Here is a 7,365-nt window from a genome sequence, read left to right as displayed (position 1 = left end):
AAGGACTGTAATGGGAGCGAGCAGAGCGAGGATTCTAGGCATTTCTTTGGAGCAAGAGGCAGTGTGGGAATCGGGTTGGGGGTCCTTCATTCCGTTACACGTTATGGTCAGTGCTATCTGGGATGCTTGGGACGTCCCTGCACCATAGCCGCGAGGAGAAGTGGTGCTGAGGGTGCTGCAGCACCCCCTGAAAAATCGTAATTAAAAATAATCTGAATAAAAATATTTTATTAAGTAGTGCACTGGGCCTTACACTAGTCCTGTAAAGTTATTTGCAAAGACCCAAAACATGCCCACATCAAATTAAATATTTTTCTTGATCAAATAAGATGGAAAACAACCACTTTTTGTGCAGTATTAATTTACCATACTTACAAACCACTTAATGTAAATATACATTACTGTATTGTACATAGGCTGGTCATCTAGATTTGTACCTGTAGACTTTCCATCGCCATAAAGAAAAGCAATGCACAATACAGTACCTGAGTACATTGAAACATCAAGAGGTTTATGATGATGTGATGTGATTAGATGATATGGCTCATTTGGTAGAGCATGGTGCTTACAATGCTAGAGTTGTGGATGCAATTCCCAAGGGGGACCAGAAAGAAAATGCATGCACTCACTGCTGTAGGTTCATCTGGATAAGAGCATCTAGTAAAAGGAATGAATAGACCATTTCAGTTTTCACATAGAAATAAGTTGCATTTGCAAACTATTTCAAGAAACTCGAAAATGTATATCAAGCAAGTATTATCAGATTAACTGTTTTGTACAGATAATTATGAGACTCAAGTTACAAATTCTGGTAAACACTCAGATACAAATACATTTAGTTTTTAAAAAATCACAAAAGTAGTGCACGGGGCCTTTACTAGTCCTGTGTTAGCTGACAGATATAGACTTCTGTAGTGCGGGCCAATTTCTTTTGCAGCACGCCCACCTCCAAACTACTTACCGCAGCTATGCCCTACCCTAAACCCTACTCCTAACCTTAACCCCTAACCTTAACCAGAACCATAATCTTTACCATAACCATTGTACATTTAAACTTCAATGGGGTAGGAGCGTCCCAAGAATCCTGTATAGTACAGATCTATACTTTATTGGCCATTTACATGGAAAGGCATTTTGTGACGTCAGCCTACAAATACACAAACACAACACAATATATTACATGCAGCATGGAAAACTGGAAAGTTAGTACACAAGTCACACATTTAGGCTACATTGTCACATGTTCAAAGTCTCTGCGGCTTACTGTCTGACCGTGTACTGGGCCTGCATCATCCTATGTCCCACTGTTCAGCAGCCCGATGGCTGATGGTATGAAACTTGCCTTGCTCCTGTTCTAGCTGAACAGTGGGACCCTCCTGGAGGACAGCAGCTCAAAACATTGGGATTGTGTGTGGGATACTCTATGACGTGTGCTTGGCCTTGTCCCTTGTCGGTTTATCATAGAGGCCCTGACACCCCCTGCACTGCAGCCTGCAGAGCTTGGACCCCAGGTTATCCTTGTCGCGTTGTGAACATCCTCTATCAGAAATAGTAGGGGAGATGGGGAATGGTGCTAATGAATGGGCTCTCTGAATGGTCACGCCTACATAATGATGTGAACATAGACTAGAGTGATTCAATGCAAGATGTATGGATATGAATGTACAGTAGGATATTGAGAATGTGATACTGACTGGGAACAGGACAGTATAACCCCATCACTGGGAGGTAATGGGACCTGTAGCAGCCTTTAGCTAATACACATACATACACACACGTAATAGAGCCCACTAAATCAAGCCAAGCCAGACTCGACTGATGCACTCTTTTCACAGTGTGATAGGATTTCATGTAGGCTAGTCTAGACCACCTATACACAGTCTGGCTGGAAAGTGATGATACTAAAAAAGAGAGAAAAAATATATCACAGTATTTCTTCTCAACTAGACTAGAAATAGTGGATCATTTTAATCTTCGGGAATATCGAGCAGCAAATTATTCAGAGCACTAACCCAATGTACAGAGAGGAAGGTCAATAAGTTGACCAAGTCAAGGCGAAGGTTCTTTCTAAATTTGTCACTCGCGATTCCTCGGATCATACTCATCGCCGCCTTCTCGACCATATTGGAGGACAAGGTCCAAGGTCTCTCGAACATTTTCCAATTTGTTTTGAGAAGGAGGCAAGGTGAGAAGATGTGAACAGATGTCACGCTGCTTGCTTATGTAACGGATGTGAAATGGCTAGCTAGTTAGCGGTGGTGCGCGCTAATAGCCTTTCAATCGGTGACGTCACTTGCTCTGAGACCTTGAAGTAGTGGTTCCCCTTGCTCTGCAAGGGCCGCGGCCTTTGTTGATGTGTGCAGAGGGTCCCTGGTTTGCGCCTGGGTCGAGGGGACGGACTAAAGTTAAACTGTTACACTTAGTCGTACCTCTTTTAAATTTCAAGCTAAGGCGCAAGCTATGGCGCAAGCTTCACAAATCCCCATCTGCAACACACTCACCCCCCAAACGGACTCCACAGCGACCCCAACTATTGCGCTAACCAATCACCATTATAACAGACTTCATTATAATGGATGCATTTAAGCCGGATGGATGTGGTTATTTGAGGTGTTCATTCTGACTGTGCGTGCTGCTCAGTTCTGGCTGCTGAGTCATACAGTCTTTATCTGCACAGTCGTGACTGAGAGTAGAGAGCTGAGAGGAGGAGGAAGAGGATGGGATTAAAAGGGGAGCCTAACTTTGGCTTCGTGATATTACTGTACCCAAAGCTGTGAAATTGAATCAACGCTACCAAACTACCCAACACTTCAGCTCCGATTTAGCTTTTTCCTAGCTTTTAGTTAGCTGTCTTCATGGGGGATTGGGTTACTCTGTATGAGCATGGTTCCCATAGTTTAACTGTAGCCTGGCTGTGTCACAGGCGATGTGGACAATTCTTCGTCCAGGTCTCTCTCTCAATGAATCTTTCCTCGATTCCTCGCAGCCTCTCTCCTCGTCTCCGTCTTCAAAATCCATTGGAGGGAGGGATCGTGGACCTTCTCCATCAATACAGTTGAGAAGGAAGCTTGGAGATAGGATGCGAATAATCACATTGGAAAGACACATTTAGATATATCCCATAGAGAACCCCTTTAGCTGTAGGGTTGAACAAAGAACGAGGTTCTGACATCTGCTGGTAAGATATTGCCATTACATCATAGTCCTCATTTATGAATGCCCTCTCCTTATTCCTATACTTTGTATGGTGAGTCGTTGAAAGAGAAAGACCATTCACATACACATGGCCAGTGGCGTCGCGTCATTCAGGGCAGATGAGGCAGAGTATGTTATTTTGGTATTAAAACGTGTCACATATCAGTTTGCAAACAATATTTTTTTAAATGTATTGAGTTGATAAAGCCACACACAAACATGGTCTCTTTTTTGCTTTCTTGAGTAAGGCGGCTCCAAAAGGCATTTGTTTCAGCCTAGCTCGGTGCTCTCTGTGATTAATTGGCTCATTCATCTCCCTCCTCTCCCCTGTAACTATTCCCCAGGTCGTTGCTGTAAATGAGAATGTGTTCTCAGTCAACTTACCTGGTAAAATAAGGGTTAAATAAATAAATAAAATAAAATGGAGAAGTAGCCAGCGGAAAATACAGAGCGTAGGGGTTGGTAATGTTCTCTAGTTGCGCCGTGATTGGCTCAGTGTTCTGACACTCATGGGAACACTACGTCACCACAAAATCTACAGGGAGAGCTAGAAAGTTCAAGCCCCCTTTGGTGCTGCCATAGATTTACATTAGAAGTGCCAATCCAAGAAGGCTCAAGGTCATTGGCCACAGATAAAATTATGTCAAATCACATTATATGTACCGTAGCTTTGATTGGACTGAAGTCAACATCATACTTTCAAAATCTTAGCTAGCAAGCTAGACAAGCAGTCATCATCATTAATCACGTCGACAATCTACTGGCAAATCCTTTTCAATCCTTGTCATATGAAGAGAAATTATACTGTGGATAAAATGTATCTGTGCTCATTGGCCATTGGACATAAACGTTACACAACAAGTTGGAAATCGCAAATTCAACAATGAGTGGTTTGGAAGGAATCAGTGGCTAACTGCAAGCGTTGCAAAGCAATCACTATTTTGCTTCCCCTGCTATTCAGTGGAGAGGGTGTGTGGTCCAAGTCTGGGTTTAAGGGTTTAAAACATCTGTCTGAAAGGGTCCAAGCTTAAAAGGATAAACATTCATGTAACACCATGGGCCAGAGAAGGTTGAATACATTGGCCATGCTGTCAATCCAGCATGACTTCTGCCTCGTTCAAAACAACTAGAAACTCGGAACTGGGAAATCTCAGACTTCAGTGAGTTCAAGACAACTGGGAACTCTGAAAGAAAACAAGCAACGACTGGGAAAATACGTTTTGAACGGTCATCCAACTCGGGAACTCGGGCCTCTTACTAGAGCTCCGACCTGAAGATCACTGATGCCATGATTTGACCAGTTGTCTTGAAAGCACCATACATCCAGAGAATGCCAGACTTTGATGACAAAGTTTAATTGCAAAATTTGCACACAAGAAGGACTGCCGCGCCACCTTTCTGTTCAAGTGAGCACAGCACAATGGTGAGTCCAAAAATTTATTGTATGCTGCTACATAAATTATGTAATGTGTCAGGAGATACAGTGCATTCGGAAAGTATTCAGACCCCTTGACTTTTTCCACATTTTGTTACATTACAGCCTTATTCTAAAATTGCTTAAATATTTTTTTCCCTCATCAATCTACACACAATACCCCATAATGACAATGCAAAAGCAGGTTTTTATGAAATGTTTGCACATTTATAAAGAAATAAGAAACATTTACATAAGTATTCAGACCCTTTACTCAGTACTTTGTTGAGGCACCTTTGGCATAGATTACAGTCTTCTTGGGTATACCTGTATTTGGGGAGTTTCTACCATTCTTCTCTGCAGATCCTCTCAAGCTCTGTCAGGTCGGATGGGGAGCGTCGCTGCACAGCTATTTTCAGGTCTCTCCAGAGATGTTTGATCGGCTTCAAGTTCGGGCTCTGGCTGGGCCACTCAAGGACATTCAGAGACTTGTCCCGAAGCCACTCCTGTGTTGTCTTGGCTGTGTGCTTTGGGTCGTTTGTCCTCTTGGAAGGTGAACCTTCACCCAGACTGAGGTCCTGAGCGCTCTGGAGCAGGTTTTCATCAATGATCTCTCTGTACTTTGTCTGTTTATCTTTCCCTCGATCCAGTACCTGCCGCTGAAAAACATCCCCACAGCATGATGCTGCCACCACCATGCTTCACCGTAGGGATGGTGCCAGGTTTCCTCCAGAAGTGACGCTTGGCAATCAGGCTAAAATAATAAAATCTTGGTTTCATCAGACCAGAGAATCTTGTTTCTCATGGTTTGAGAGTCCTTTAAGTGCCTTTTGGCAAACTCCAAGCGGGCTTGTCATGTGCCTTTTACCGAGGAGTCGCTGCAGAGATGGTTGTCCTTCTGGAAGGTTCTCCCATCTCCACAAAAGAACTCTGGAGTTCTGTCACCTCCCTAAAATGTCGAAAAACCTGTTTTCACTTTGTCTTTATGGAGTATTGTGTGTAGATTGATGATAATATATTTTTATAATCCATTTTAGAATAAGGCTGTAATGTAACAAATTGTGAAAAAAGTCAAGGGGTCTGAATACTTTCTGAATGCACTGTATGCATACTGTAGCTAAGAAAGTAATAATATGTGTATGTTGTGTAGTAAGCTGTTAGTAGCCCATGTGCCTCACCCTAATAATTTGGTCCCTTTCCCCCTCATAACTTAGCCTACTGTTCTGACTTGGTGGTGCACATGTAGCCTATAGCCTGTTTTATTGAAATGTCATCATCAAATATTGTAAGAGCTTTCATTGTCTGCTTAAATGCCCCCTTTATTTATCATACGATTCTGACTTGGTGTACAGGGAGAATACTGTAAGAACGGCCCATGTTCTGAATTCTGTCGCTGTACATTTCAAAAGTGCTGAACAAAAGGTTATTTTGACTACATCCGTCTTAGCTCGCTTATTAATATCTTATTCGAAATTACAGATTGCCTCTGATCTGCTCATTGATCCCTTATGCCATAGTTTATACATCTCAATTGTCAGTAAAATCCACATTCATTTAAGCAAGTCAGCCATATCAGCTATGTATTTACAAAGGCAGTAAATGAGGCTGAATGAACTGGTTCGCTGCCAGACAAGGCTCCACTGATAGCCAGGTGTAGCGGTGGTAAGGATTCACTCCATGGTGCTGAAAAGAAAGCTCTGCTGTTGGGACAGCTTCATGTAGGCCATACCTGTTGGTGGCCACCGTTTGTCACCATTATAGTGCGATTAATGTATTGTTTAGTGTTGTGATGTGTAGTGGCTTTGCTGGCATGTTTTTTTTGCCCCACCAAGATTTATATGCTAAAATCGTGGCCATACACCCGCACACGTAAAGACACCGAAGCGCCACCCAAGGAAACAAGACACAGGAAGCAGAGGAAAAGGGTCAAACGCTAAAGGGTTCTCCAGTAACCTCACTAGCTAATGACCTGTGATGTAATGGAACTTATCGTTCCTCCACTCCTTGGTGACACGGTGCTGCGATTGGTGGCGTTAGATCACTAGAGGCTCTGTTCACTACACAATTACTAGCGTATAGTATTTTATATTAGTCATACACTTAGATTCAGATAAGTACGCATCAAAGATCTTGACTGTTGAAAAATAGAGAAACCTTCCTGTTATACAGTATGCGCCAATGATCAGTCACGCACTGTGCAATTCAAATGACGGAGCACTCCCCAGATGCATGGCCTCCTTACATCCATCTCTGTTAGCCTGTACACCTGAGTGACCCCATCATATGGAAAAGCCAGTAAGTAGGCTTATGACCTTTCACCTTACAACCACAGACCCCCCACGCCCTCCCTAATTCCCCCAACACCTGTAGCAGCAATGTGACCTGAGTGTCTTCCCAGAATACTCCACTGTAACCTTACCCGCGAGGTCGAGGAGCTTTCAGACGTTACTTGATCTCCCCCTTTATGTGGCACGGCACACTGGTGTTGCACCTGCTCAGGTGTCCCATTCTCTCCATCAGGGTGTGGCCAGAGTGAAGACACGAGAGAGAGAGAGAGAGAGAGAGAGAGAGAGAGAGAGAGAGAGAGAGAGAGAGAGAGAGAGAGAGAGGAGGACAACAGAGAGACAGTTTGTCAGTCAGTTGGCCAGACCAAGATCTGGCCAGTTTGTCAGGCAGTTTGTCGGGCATACGGATTACAAAGGTAAATTTGTCAGTTAGTGAGTTAGTTAGTGAATACAGTTTGCTAGGAAACTGGT

The sequence above is a fragment of the Salvelinus sp. IW2-2015 genome, linkage group LG12 (genome assembly GCF_002910315.2).
Source record: "Salvelinus sp. IW2-2015 linkage group LG12, ASM291031v2, whole genome shotgun sequence".
In the NCBI taxonomy this organism is placed as follows: Eukaryota; Metazoa; Chordata; class Actinopteri; order Salmoniformes; family Salmonidae; genus Salvelinus; species Salvelinus sp. IW2-2015.
Note: the sequence above shows the minus strand (reverse complement) of the source record.